The sequence below is a fragment of the Heterocephalus glaber genome, unplaced genomic scaffold, assembly GCF_053883595.1.
Source record: "Heterocephalus glaber isolate CG9 unplaced genomic scaffold, H.glaber_assembly_v1.0 deba00001719, whole genome shotgun sequence".
NCBI lineage: Eukaryota > Metazoa > Chordata > Mammalia > Rodentia > Bathyergidae > Heterocephalus > Heterocephalus glaber.
In genome coordinates this window covers 1,397,147-1,409,177 of record NW_028258432.1, presented here as the reverse complement: position 1 = coordinate 1,409,177, position 12,031 = coordinate 1,397,147, and the positions used below count along the sequence as shown (strand labels likewise).

At 40.2% G+C, this 12,031-nt stretch overlaps 1 pseudogene; it reads left to right on the top strand.

Annotated features, from left to right (window-relative positions):
• The first annotated feature begins 9,912 nt into the window (after positions 1-9,912).
• On the top strand, positions 9,913-11,270 carry LOC101714897 (U11/U12 small nuclear ribonucleoprotein 48 kDa protein pseudogene; annotated as a pseudogene).
• Positions 11,271-12,031: the final 761 nt, after the last annotated feature.

The window sequence follows — 12,031 nt, the reverse complement described above, 5'->3', positions numbered from 1 at the left end:
ACAGCCTAGGGCTCTTATTTTTTTAATGTTGTTTAAAAATAAGGAAATTTAACAGACTAAAGTGTATTTGTCGAGTGCTTTTTCTTAAATTGACGGCATCAGAGAAGGGCGTGGCATTGGTCCAGGTGAGAGAATGGTTGATGAAGACAAATCACCCAGAGTTTCAAAGTACTAGGAAAAGCCACTTCAGGATAAAATATTTTTCTCACTTTGAATTTCGGATAAACAATTGAAGTCCTTGTGGCAGTGAGTTTTTTGTTTTTGCTTCTTTGCACAGTGGACTTAATTTACAATATACTGCCAAGGCTTTCAGGTTGAACCAAAGATTTCCTGATCCAGCAGATCCCTTCGGAGAGAATTACTAGGCTTAGGCTCAGTGAGTCCGTATTTGTTCAGCTTATTAAGTGCATCTGTGGTACCATGACTAGGCATTAAGAATAGGAAGACAAAGACCAATCAAGCATCGGCTGAGCCTTACTTGGTCTCTCAGTCTGTAAAATAAACAATTCCAACAATCTGACATATTTCTAATATATCTAATTATATATAGCTAACTATAAACAAATAATTAGTTAACGTGGAAAATCTCATTATTTCAGAAGAAATTTAGAAGGTAAGTGTAGAAGAAAAGCTAGACTTTTTAAAAAATCACAGTATTGGGCTGGGGATTTAGCTCAGTGGTGCTGTCGCCTGCCTCGCAAGCACAAGATCCTGAGTTCGATCCCTGGTACCAAAAAAAAGAAAAAAAAAAAATTACAGTATTAACCCAGCCATGGTGACAAAAGCCTGTGATCCCAGAACTCTGGGAGTTTGAGGCAGGAATATCACAAATTTGCAAGTTCAAGCCCACCCTGGACCATTTGTCGACTTAGGTATACCCAGTCTCAAAAGACAAGGGCTGGGGATGTAGCTCAGTGTGAAGGCCTTAGGTTCGATCTCTACTACTGAGATAGATGAGAAACACTGGACTTTCATTCTTCCAGCACCTGCTGGAGGGAAGGGTGTAGCTTGACCAGCGGCTGTCTGGTCCTCCCGTTTGAACCCCAATAGACTGGGACATTTGGCATCAGTGCCCTCACAGGCTGTCAGACCCTGTTCTCCACTCCCTTTCCCCACTCCTGCGGCTTCAGACAGTACCTTTGCCTTTTTTTTTTTTTTTTTTTTGGTACCGGGGATCGAACTCGAGTCCTTGTGCTTGTGCAGCAGGCGGCGAAACCACTGAGCTAAATCCCCGGCACCTTTGCCTTTTTGAGGATGAGAGGGAACACTCTGGAATGGCTAAAATCAGGAAGGGAGGTGTCTGGGCCTCTTGTTTGCATACCCAGTGTGCACACCCACAGACCTGCCCCTCACTAGAACCAACCTGTGAGTTCCTTTGAAAAGCAGCACAACCATTCTTCAGGTTTTACTCCAGGAGGGCTACCTCCTGTGCACTACAACCCTGTGCTGCAGTACGGGCCCTGTTCAAATTAAGACTTGCTCTGGTTGGGCCTGGGATTTAGCTCAGTGGTTTCGCCGCCTGCTGCGCAAGCGTAAGGACCTGAGTTCGATCCCTGGTACCAAAAAAAAAAAAAAGACTTGCTCTAGTAAACCTGCTTGTGATTTTTTTTTTTGAGACAGGGCCTCGCTATGTAGTTCAGACTGGCCTTGAACTCATTATGTAGTCCAAACTGGCCTCAAATCCTCCTACCTCAGTCTCCCAAGTGCTGGAATTACGGGCATGAGCTACCACACCCAGTTTATGCTTGTGATTTATTTCTCAGGTGGTGTGGGCTCTGAAGGTCTTGTGGGCAGAGCAGTGTTTTACAAACAAAGATCAAAAAAGATGAGTAAACACTCAGAGCCATTAATACAGAAGCATTCCAGAGACCAGCAGCCAATGAAGACCAGCATCTGACAGAGTGGTAGAGTCTACCCCTGACAGCGTCAACCCATGTTGTCCTGCACCAGCTGGCATTGGATGGTGAGAGCCACCAACAGCAGTGGCCAGCAGCTTGGCTATGTCAACTGTTGACATCCAGCATCACCTGGTGACATCAAGACTGCTAGCAGAGCTGCATTTGGCAGTAGAACCTTAGGCTGATCAACAACAGTACTACAAAAAAAAAATACATATATATGATAGTTCCTATTCATCAAAGGTAATTATTTTTCATCAGCATTTTTTTTTTTGGTACTGGGGATCGAACTTAGGACCTTGCACTTGCGCAGCAGGCACTGGAACCACTGAGCTAAATCCCTGGCCCAAAGGTAATGATTTTTAAAAATAAAAAGGGCTAGGTAGATAGCTCAGCTTAGTACAAGCACCTGGAGTTCAATCTCTAGTACTGAAAAAAGACACGAGCAGAGCAAGAATTACGGGAATCAAGCAAGCCTCTGTAACTGGGAAACTACACACAAATTTATAAGAAATAAACTTAGAAATTCAAGAAGCCCAACAAACTCTGACCCACACAGAGATACAAAGATTGAAAGCAACAATTAAAAAAAAAAGTTAACAAGACATCCTTGGTGGCACACACATAATTCTATCACTTGGGAGACTGAAGCAGGCAGATCACAAATTGGAGTCACACCTAGGCAATTTAGTGACTTAGTAAACCCAGCCTTGTTTCAAAATAAGAAATACTGTAAAAAAGGGCTGGGATGTAGCTCAGTGCCAAGGCCCTGGGTTTAATTCCCAGTACTGGGGAGGTGGGGGTTGAATCAACATATTACAAGGTGCTTCTATAAGATTATCAACAGATTTCTTAGCAGAAACCTCACAGGCAAAGGGAGCTGGATGATAGATTTGAAGTGATTTCTTTAATGACAACAAGCCTTTCTACACAGGATATTATGTTGGGGAGAACTATCATTTTACTTTCCCAACATAAACAAAAGCTTAGAAAAATCATTACCACTACACCTGCACTAGGAAAAATACTAAAGGGGGTTCTTCAAGTTAAAATGAAAGGATATTGAGGGGCCGGGGATTTAGCTCAGTGGTTCTGCCGCCTGCCTTGCAACCACAAGGTCCCAAGTTCAATCTCCAATACCAAAAAAAAAAAAGAAAGAAAGAAAGGATGTTGAGGACAATATGGAAGCAATGAAAACAGCTCTTAGATTTTGTTTTCTTTCTTTTTGCCTGATTAAACTGTACACCAAGGCCAGTTAGGGATGTGCAGTTCTTTTCTGAAAACATTCCTGGAACGTAGGATAGAAGGCCTGGCTGGCTGAGTCCCAGCAGTTCAGGTCTGCCATTTGCCCCAAAAGATCTCAACAGCAGTGAGGAGAGTGGTAGCGAAACAGCTAAGAATTATTTATGTGTGGCCAGACCCAGGGAGGACCGAAGCTGATAAGCCGAACTCCTCCTGTTGAGGTGCTAACAGTAGTTGCTGAATCATTCGGGGGAAGAACAAGGGTTGATCTTGTCTCAGGTTTGATCATAGGCATCCCAGGTGGCACCAGGGAAGTTGTTATTGCTTGAGAGGCACAGTTTCAGTGTAAAGCTTGCTGTTTCTGGAATTTGAGATAAGCTGGGGAGGAGAATTAGAGAGCAGGTCAGAGGAGCAAAATGGAGTTGACTAGGACAATAACCAGGACTTCCTTCAAACACTCCCTAGTCCAGGCAATGGAAAAGGCACGCCGAGAATGATGATAGGGGGAATTGGTCATAACGAGAACCAACAGAATTAATTTATGTTTTCTTTTAGAGTAACAGGTTCACTTTCTCCCATGTAGGGTCTAAGGAGGTCCCCCAAAGAAGAGAGAGGGATCTCAGAAAGGCTACAGACTTTTTGGGTGGTGCCACCTACACCCAGGGTAGGCCTTCTTATTATCCACATTCAGAATTACGCTGATTCCAATCAGTGGACTAATTCTAATCAGTGGACTAATTCAGTACCACACATCCTTAATCCCAGTATCACACACCTTAGATCCACCCAGCTCCAAAAAGCTCCCCCTATGTACACATGAGGGCTTGGGGAGACACCTAGACACAAGCCATAATACAGGTTAAGGCCCAGGAGTTTGTTCCCTATCCCTGTAGGGGTCACTATGTCACACTGACTTAGCAAAAGCAAAATTAAAAACCCTGATACCCACCTGTCTGAGATCCACAATCTTGCAAAAAACCATGTACAAGCACTAAGCTCAGGGTGAATGGCAAGATGGTCAATAAGGGTGTTCAACCCACCATCTTCCAAGTTGGCTTTTATCAAATCTTTTTCTTCCTCTAACATCGTCTCTTTTCTCTGGCTTTCCTGAGCAGCAGTGCACTTGAACCTTTCTTGGTTACATCAGCAGAGAGATCTCCTCATAAAGCAGACATAAGGCTGTTTGTTTACAGTTCTAAAAAAGCTCCCATCACAAAGACACTCCAAATACACAGCTCAAACAAGAAAAGGTGTTTTTTTCTTTCTTAGCAGCCTAGAAGTGGGCAGGTGGTTCAGGTTGATATGGGGATAAAGTTCCCTTTCATCCTGCTAGTCCCCCAGTATGTCCCAGCTACAGAATAAGGGCTGACAACAGGCACCTGGGTAGGGAGAAGGGAGGCTGTGATAAACCAGTGCTTTCCTTTCCGAAGGGTTTGACTCAGAAGTCAGAAACATTAATCCGGCTAGAGGTGACTATTACAGTCACAACTTGAGGCAAAGGAAGAAAAGAAAATGTATTCATGATAATGTGAAGCACACATTTGGTCCTTCGGCGTCAAAAATCCTGAGGATCTCCAATGACAAATGTATTTGGGGTTTTTTGAAGCAAAACATGTATTGGTACATTTTAGATCTACATAGTGAAAACACTCATCATAGAGAATATGCACCTGTACATGATATATCTTGGCTGTTCTTATTTTTCCTTCCCCCTCTCAACCCCCTTCCCCACCCTACATACAAAAGCTTTATTTCCATTTTTCTTGTCCCTTCCTTCCTTCCCCCATCCTGCTTCCCTTGTTCCCCTTCCCATTTGAACATTTCTTCCCATTTCCCAACACGTATTATACATTTTATCCTTACTTCCACTTTGTTTCTCACACCAGAGAAATGATTTTTAAACGTGTGTCGAGTTTATTTCTTTTAAGAGTATGGTCTCAAGGTGCATCCATTTAGCTATAAATGTCTCAAGCTCATCTTTCTGTATGGCACAGCAGTACTCCATTGTATAAAAAAATCACATCTTCTTTATCCATTTGTTGGTTGATGGGCATTTGGGCTGTTTCCAAGATTTAGCTATTACAAATTGTGCACTATAAACATGGGTGTGGGCCAGGGATTTAGCTCAGTGGTTTTGCCGCCTGCTGCGCAAGCGCAAGGACCCGAGTTCGATCCTCGGTACCCCCCCCCAAAAAAGAATTATCAGCTTCATAAAACATGGGTGTGCATATATGGCTCTGGTGTGATGCATTCAATTCTTTCGGGAAGATACCAAGAAGAGGAATAGCTGGGTCAAATGGAACCTCTAGTTTCAGTTTTTTGAGGAATCTCCACACTGATTTCCACAGTGGTTGCACCAGTCTACACTCCCACCAACAGTGGAGAAGGATTCCCTTTTCCCTACAGCCCCGCCAGCATTTGTTATTGGTTGATTTCTTGATAGCAGCCATTCTTTCTGGAGTGAGGTGGAATCTCAGAGTTGTTTTCATTTGAAGCTCTTGAATGACCAGTGGTGTTGAACATTTTTTCATAAATGTATTTGCTGTTTCTACTTCCTCATCTGAGAAGGGTCTGTTCATTTCAGATGCCCGTTTCTGGATTGGGTCTTTATATTTGGGAGGTCTGACTTTTTTGAGCTCTTTATAGATTCTAGATATTAGTCCTTTGAGGAATGGCTGGCAAAATTTTGCCCCAAACTCTGGGTTGTCTCTTCACTCTGTTGGTAGTTTCTCTTGCTGTGCAAAAGCTTTCTAATAAGGTGAGATCCAGTTGTTGATTCTTCGTGACAATTCCTGTGCAATCGGGATTTTGTTCATAAAGTCTTTGCCTACACCAGTGTCTTCAAGAGTTCTACATATTCTCTCTTCCAGCAGATCAAGTCTTTCCATTTTGATATTCAGATCTTTGATCCATTCCCATTTTACTTCAGTGCATGGTGAAAGATATGGGTCTAGTTTCAATCTTTGGCATGTGGAAAGCCAGTTTTTCCAGCACCATTTATTAAAGAGGCTATCTTTCTTCCAGTGAAGGTGTTTGGCTCCTTTGCCAAAGATAAGGTGGCTGAGTATTTCTAGAATTGTTTCTGCATCTTCGAATCTGTTTCACTGATCCTCAGGTCGGTTTTGCTTTTTTTTGGCGTGTTTTTTTTTTTGCCAGTACCATGCTGCTTTTATCTCAGTAGATTTATAGTATAATTTCAAGTCAGGGATTTTGCTGCCCCCTGCCTTGCCTTTGTTGCCCAGAATTGCCATTGCTATCCTAGGTCTCTTCTGGTTCCAAATGAATTTTAGGATTGTTTTTTCTAATTCAGTGAGATATGCTGTTGGAATTTTGATTGGGATTGCATTAAATCTATATAACAACTTTGCAAGTATGGCCATTTTCACTATATTAGTTCTTCCTACCCAAGAACAAGGGATCTCTTTCCATTTTCTGATATCCTCTTTGATCTCCTCTTTCAGAGTACTGTAGTTTTCCATGTAAAATTCTTTTACTTCCTTTGTTAGATTGATTCCTAGGTATTTCATTTTTGGGGGATGCTACTGTGAAAGGTGTTGTTTCCCTAATTTCTCTCTCAGTGAATTTGTTATTCATGTACAGGAAGGCTATTGATTTTTGAGTGCTGACTCCATATCCAGTACACTACAGAATTTGGTTATTAAACCTAGAAGGTCTTTTGCTGGAGTTTTGGGCGTCTTATATGGAGATTATCATATCATCCACAAATAGTGATAATTTAACTTTTTCCTTTCCTATTCATATTCCTCTTACTTCTTTCTCTTGTCTAGTTGCTCTGGCTAATGTTTCCAGAACTACATTGAACAAGAGTGGTGACAGTGGATACCCTTGTCTTGTTCCTGGATTTAGAGTGAAAGCTTTCAGTTTTTGCTCATTTAGGATGATGTTAGCTGTTGGTTTGTCACAGGTGGCTTTTGTCAGATTGAGATAAAGACTATTTCAATTTTCTGTAGGGTTTTTATCATGAGTGGGTGCTGGGCCTTGTCAAGTGCTTTTTCTGCATCTATTGAGATGATCATATGGCTTTTGTCCTTGGCTTTGTTAATATAGTGTATTGGATTTATTGATTTGTATATGTTGAACCATTCCTACATTTCAGGGATGAATCCTGGTTGGTCATGTTGTAAAACCTTCTTGATGATTTGGTGCATTCTGTTTGCAAATATCTCACTGAGGATTTTTGCATCTATTTTAATTAGGGAGATTGGCCTGTAGTTATCTTTTTTTGGTTGGACTCCTCTCTGTTGTTGGAATCAGGGTAATGCTTGCTTCCAGGAATAAATTTGGGAGTATTGCTTTCCTTTCTATTTCATTAGAGTTTGAGAAGTAGTGGCATTAGATCTTCTCTAAATTTCTTGTATAATTCAGCAGTGAATCTGTCAGGGCCTGGGCTTTTCATTGCTGGTAAGTTTTTATTTAGATCTTCAATTTCATTGGCTGATATTGGTTTATTTAGAATTTTTATGTCTTTTTGATTCAGTTTTGGTAATTCATATATATCTAGGAATTTGTCCATTTCTTCTGTGGTTTTTTTTTTTTTTTTGGTACGGGAGATCGAACTCGGGACCTTCCATTTTCGAGGCAGGCGCCGGAACCACTGAGCTAAATCCCTGGCCCTCTTCTGTGTTTTTCATTTTATTAGAATACAGGTTATTGAAGTAGGTATTGATGATCTTCTGAATTTCTGTAGGATCTGTTGTGATTTCACCCTTTTTATTTCTAATTGCATGGATTTGAGTCTTTTCTTTCCTTTTTTGGATAAGGTTGGCTACAGGTTTGTCAATTTTATTTAATCTTTCAAAGAAGCAACTCTTTGATTCATTGAGTCTTTGTATTGTTTTCTTTTTTTTTTTTTTTGGTATGGGAGATTGAACTCGGGTCCTTGCACTTGCGTAGAAGGTGACGAAACCACTGAGCTAAATCCCCAGCCCTTTGTATTGTTTTCTTAGTCTCGGTTGCATTAATTTGTTCTGATTTCTTTTTTGTTTTGTTTTGTTTTTTGTACTAGGGATTGAACTCAGGACCTTGTGCTTGTGAGGCAGATGGCGGCCCCACTGAACTAAATCCCAAGCCCTAATTTGTTCTGATTTCTATAATTTCCTCCCTCATACTAGCTTTGGGCTTGACTTGCTCTCCTTTTTCTAAAAGCTTGAAGTTCAAGATTAGGTTGTTTATTTGAGCCTGCTCTATTTTCCAGATATGAGTATTCACCCTTATAAATTTCCCTTGTAGGAGTGCTTTCATTGCATCCTATAAGTTCTGGTATGTTGTATTGTCATTATTGTTTAATTGTAGAAACTCTCTGATTTCTTCTTTAATTTGACCCATTGGTTGTTCAGAAGGGTGTTATTTAATTTCCAGGGGCTTATGAAGTTCTTGTGGTTTCTTTTCTCAGTGATTTCCAGCTTCATTGCACTATGGTCTGATAATATGCATGAGATAATTTCAATTTCTTTACATTTACTCAAGCATGTTCTGTTAGCTAGTGTGTAGTCTATTTTGGAGAAAGTCCCATGTGCAGCTGAGAAGAATGTATATTCTGATGTTGTGGAGTGGAACACTGTGCAGACATCTACTAGTCCATTTGTTCAAAACTTTGGTTCAGTTCTAATAATTCATTGTTGATTTTTTACCTAGTTGATCTGTCTATGTGACCCCCATTACAACTGTAATAGTGCTCAGTTGATTTTTCATTTCTGTTAATATTTATTTTATGTAGTTGGGTGCACTGTTATTTGGTGCATATATATTTATGATTGTTATCTCTTCCTCTTGGATTGTTCCCTTTATAAGGATGTAGTGATCTTCTTTCTCTCTTTTAATCAGTCTTGGCTTGAAATCCACTTTGTCTGCAAATAGAATAGCTACCTCTGCTTTTTTCTGGGTTTGGGTTGCATGGAGAATTGTTTTCCATCCTTTGACTTTCAGTAAATGAATTTTTCTTTTAATTAAACATGTTTCTTGTATGCAGCATTTTGTTGGATCTTTTTTCTTTATCCATTCTGCCAATTTGTTGGTTTTTTTTCTTTTTTCTTTTTTCTTTTTTTTTTTTGGTTTTTTGAGGCAGGGTCTCTCTTTGTAGTTCAGGCTGGACTTGAACTCACTATGTAGCCCAGGTGGGCCTCAAACTCACAAGGATCCTCCTGCCTCAGCCTCCCAAGTGCTGGGATTACAGGCCTGTGCCACCAAGCCCAGTTTAATCTGTTTCTTTTGATTGGTGAATTGAGACCATTAACATTGATGGTTATAACTGATATGTATTGACTTAACCCTGTCATGTTATTTTTCTGTTTTTGGCTCCCTTCTTTCCTCTTCTGTTTAATTTCTTCCCTTACCTGGTGGATTTATTCTTTTGGGGTTCACGGATGTATAATCCTTCTTATCTTTTTCTAGAATATCCTTCAGAATACTTTGGTGTGATTTTTTTTTTTTTTTGGTACTGGGGATCGAACTCGGGACCTTGCACTTGTGAGGCAGGCAGCAGAACCACTGAGTTAAATCCCCAGCTCTTCAGAATACTTTGGAATGCTGGCTTGGTGGTCATGAATTTCTTCAGGTGTTCTGTGTCATGTAAGTACTTCAATTCTGAAAGATAGTTTTGTGGGGTACATCAGTCTGGGTTGGAGGTTTTTTTCCTTCATAGCTTGAAATATTTCAAGCTCTCCTTGAATTGAAGGTTTGTATTGAGAAATCTGCTGTGATTCTGACAGCTTTTCCTTTATAGGTGATTTGTTTCTTTTCTCTAACAGCTTTTCTACTTTTTTTTTTTTGGTACCGGGAATTGAACTCACTAACTTGTGTTTGCAAAGCAGGTGCAGCTCCACTGAGATAAATCCCTGGCCCTAAGAAATGACTACTTCTGCCTACAGGTAGGCAGTGGCCATGGAAGATGAGCTGCCTCCGGTGGAGGAGTGGCAAAGGCTGCAGGAGGAGCTAAGCAAGTTCATGGAGAGCTGCTACTGGATGCTGGGGGAGGTGACAGCATTCCTGGGCTGGAGTCTGGATCTCTGGATCAGCAGGACCTCAGGGAGGAGGAGGCGGCAGAGAGTGAAGTTGTGATATGTCCCTATGATTCTAATCATCACATGCCCAAATCATCTTTCTCAAAGCCCATGGGGTCCTTTGATTGAGGAAAATAGGCTATACTGAAGAAGAGGATGAAATATATAATCCTGATTTTTCTATGAGAATGTGAAGGTACCTTAAATTACTTTGAATAAGAAGTCACAATTCCAGGTCATCAATCAAGCTAGAACCACAGTTGGAAATTATGGTGATTGTTACAATCAAATAATTGGGGAGGGCCAGGGATTTAGCTCAGTGGCACCACACCTGCCTGGCAAGCACAAGGTCCTGAGTTTCATCCCCAGTACAGGAAAAAAAAAAAGGGGGGGGGGAGTGTATTCTTCATTGCCTGTTGAAGTTCCTCTGAATCACAAACGGTTTGTTTGTGATCTGACCCAAGCAGATCGTCTTGCCCTTTATGATTCTGTTACTGAGGAAACAAAGAAAAAGCACTCTGATTCTCAAATCATTGAAAAGGACAGTGATCTCTTTATCGACTTGGCTGCCAAAGTCAATCAAGATAATAGTTGGAAAAGTCCAAAATCTTAATTTGAAATCCTGGCAGAAGTTAAAGATTATAAAAGAAGAGACCAGTCCTATAGAGCTAAGAATGTTCATATAACCAAGAAATCATGTACTAAGGTGATTTGGGATGTAATAAATCTGCACATGGAAGAACTCAGTAACCACTGGCAAGAGCAGGAAAAAGCAGAGGGTGACACTGAAAAGAATGAAGAAAGGTGCTCAGCTTCAGTGGATTCATGGCAGTCTGGTGGGAGCTATCTGGATGCTGAGAGTTCACGCCATGGAAGAGACCAGAGTAGGAGCCCACATAAATGGAAAAGAAATAAAGATAAGGATAAAAACTCTGAATTGAGAAGCATGAAAGAAAGGGATGGGGAAAGACATCATAGTCATAAAAGAAGAAAGCAAAATATATAAGTGAATGTTTGTATGTGTAATTAATTATGCTTGTGTCATTACATCCAGTATTGTGATGTTTTAATTGTAATTGCTTTGCAAAGAAGAGTGTGTTTATATGATGTATTTAGTGCTCATTATATTTCAATACATTTTTATGCTTCAAAAAAAAAAAAAAAAGAAATGACTACTTCTCAGAGGTGTCTTCCAGGTATAGCTGGCTTTTGGGTTTTGAGTCTGTTGCAAGGTCCTATCTCTTCAATTTATTGGGGATGAGAAGTTTCTGCCTACTTGGCCAAGCTGCCAGTTCTTTGGCACTGGCTTATACAGTGTTTTTTTAAATTAAATTCTTTTATTGGTACATTGTAGGTATACAACACAATTACATTTCTCATTGGGAATTGTACCTTTACATAATGCATCTTGGTTCTTATTTTTTCCCCATCTATATAATGTTTTTATTTATTTATTTATTTATTATTATTTTTTTTATATAGTGTTTTTTTAAAAAGACTTTTAGGCAGTATCAGTCCTGGGATACCAGGAAGAACAACTGACTAGCACAATTATGTCATCTTGGCTAAACTAGTATGATCAGCAATAACAATAGCAGCAAACACAGCCTAGAAAATCACAAAATGTGGTAACTATTAATTTGCCACCTTTATTTGTATGAACTAGATTTGTGATTATATAACAACATTTAGGGTTGGAGATTTAGCTCAGTGGCACCATGCCTGCCTCGCAAGTGCAAGGTCCTGAGTTCGATCTCAGGTACCAAAAACAAAAAATGCTTAAGACAAACAAAATTTAATAAAAACCAGAGAATTGTATGCAATAAAAAAGGCCTTAATAAGGCAATTTGACCCTTAGGGGAGAAGATTTAA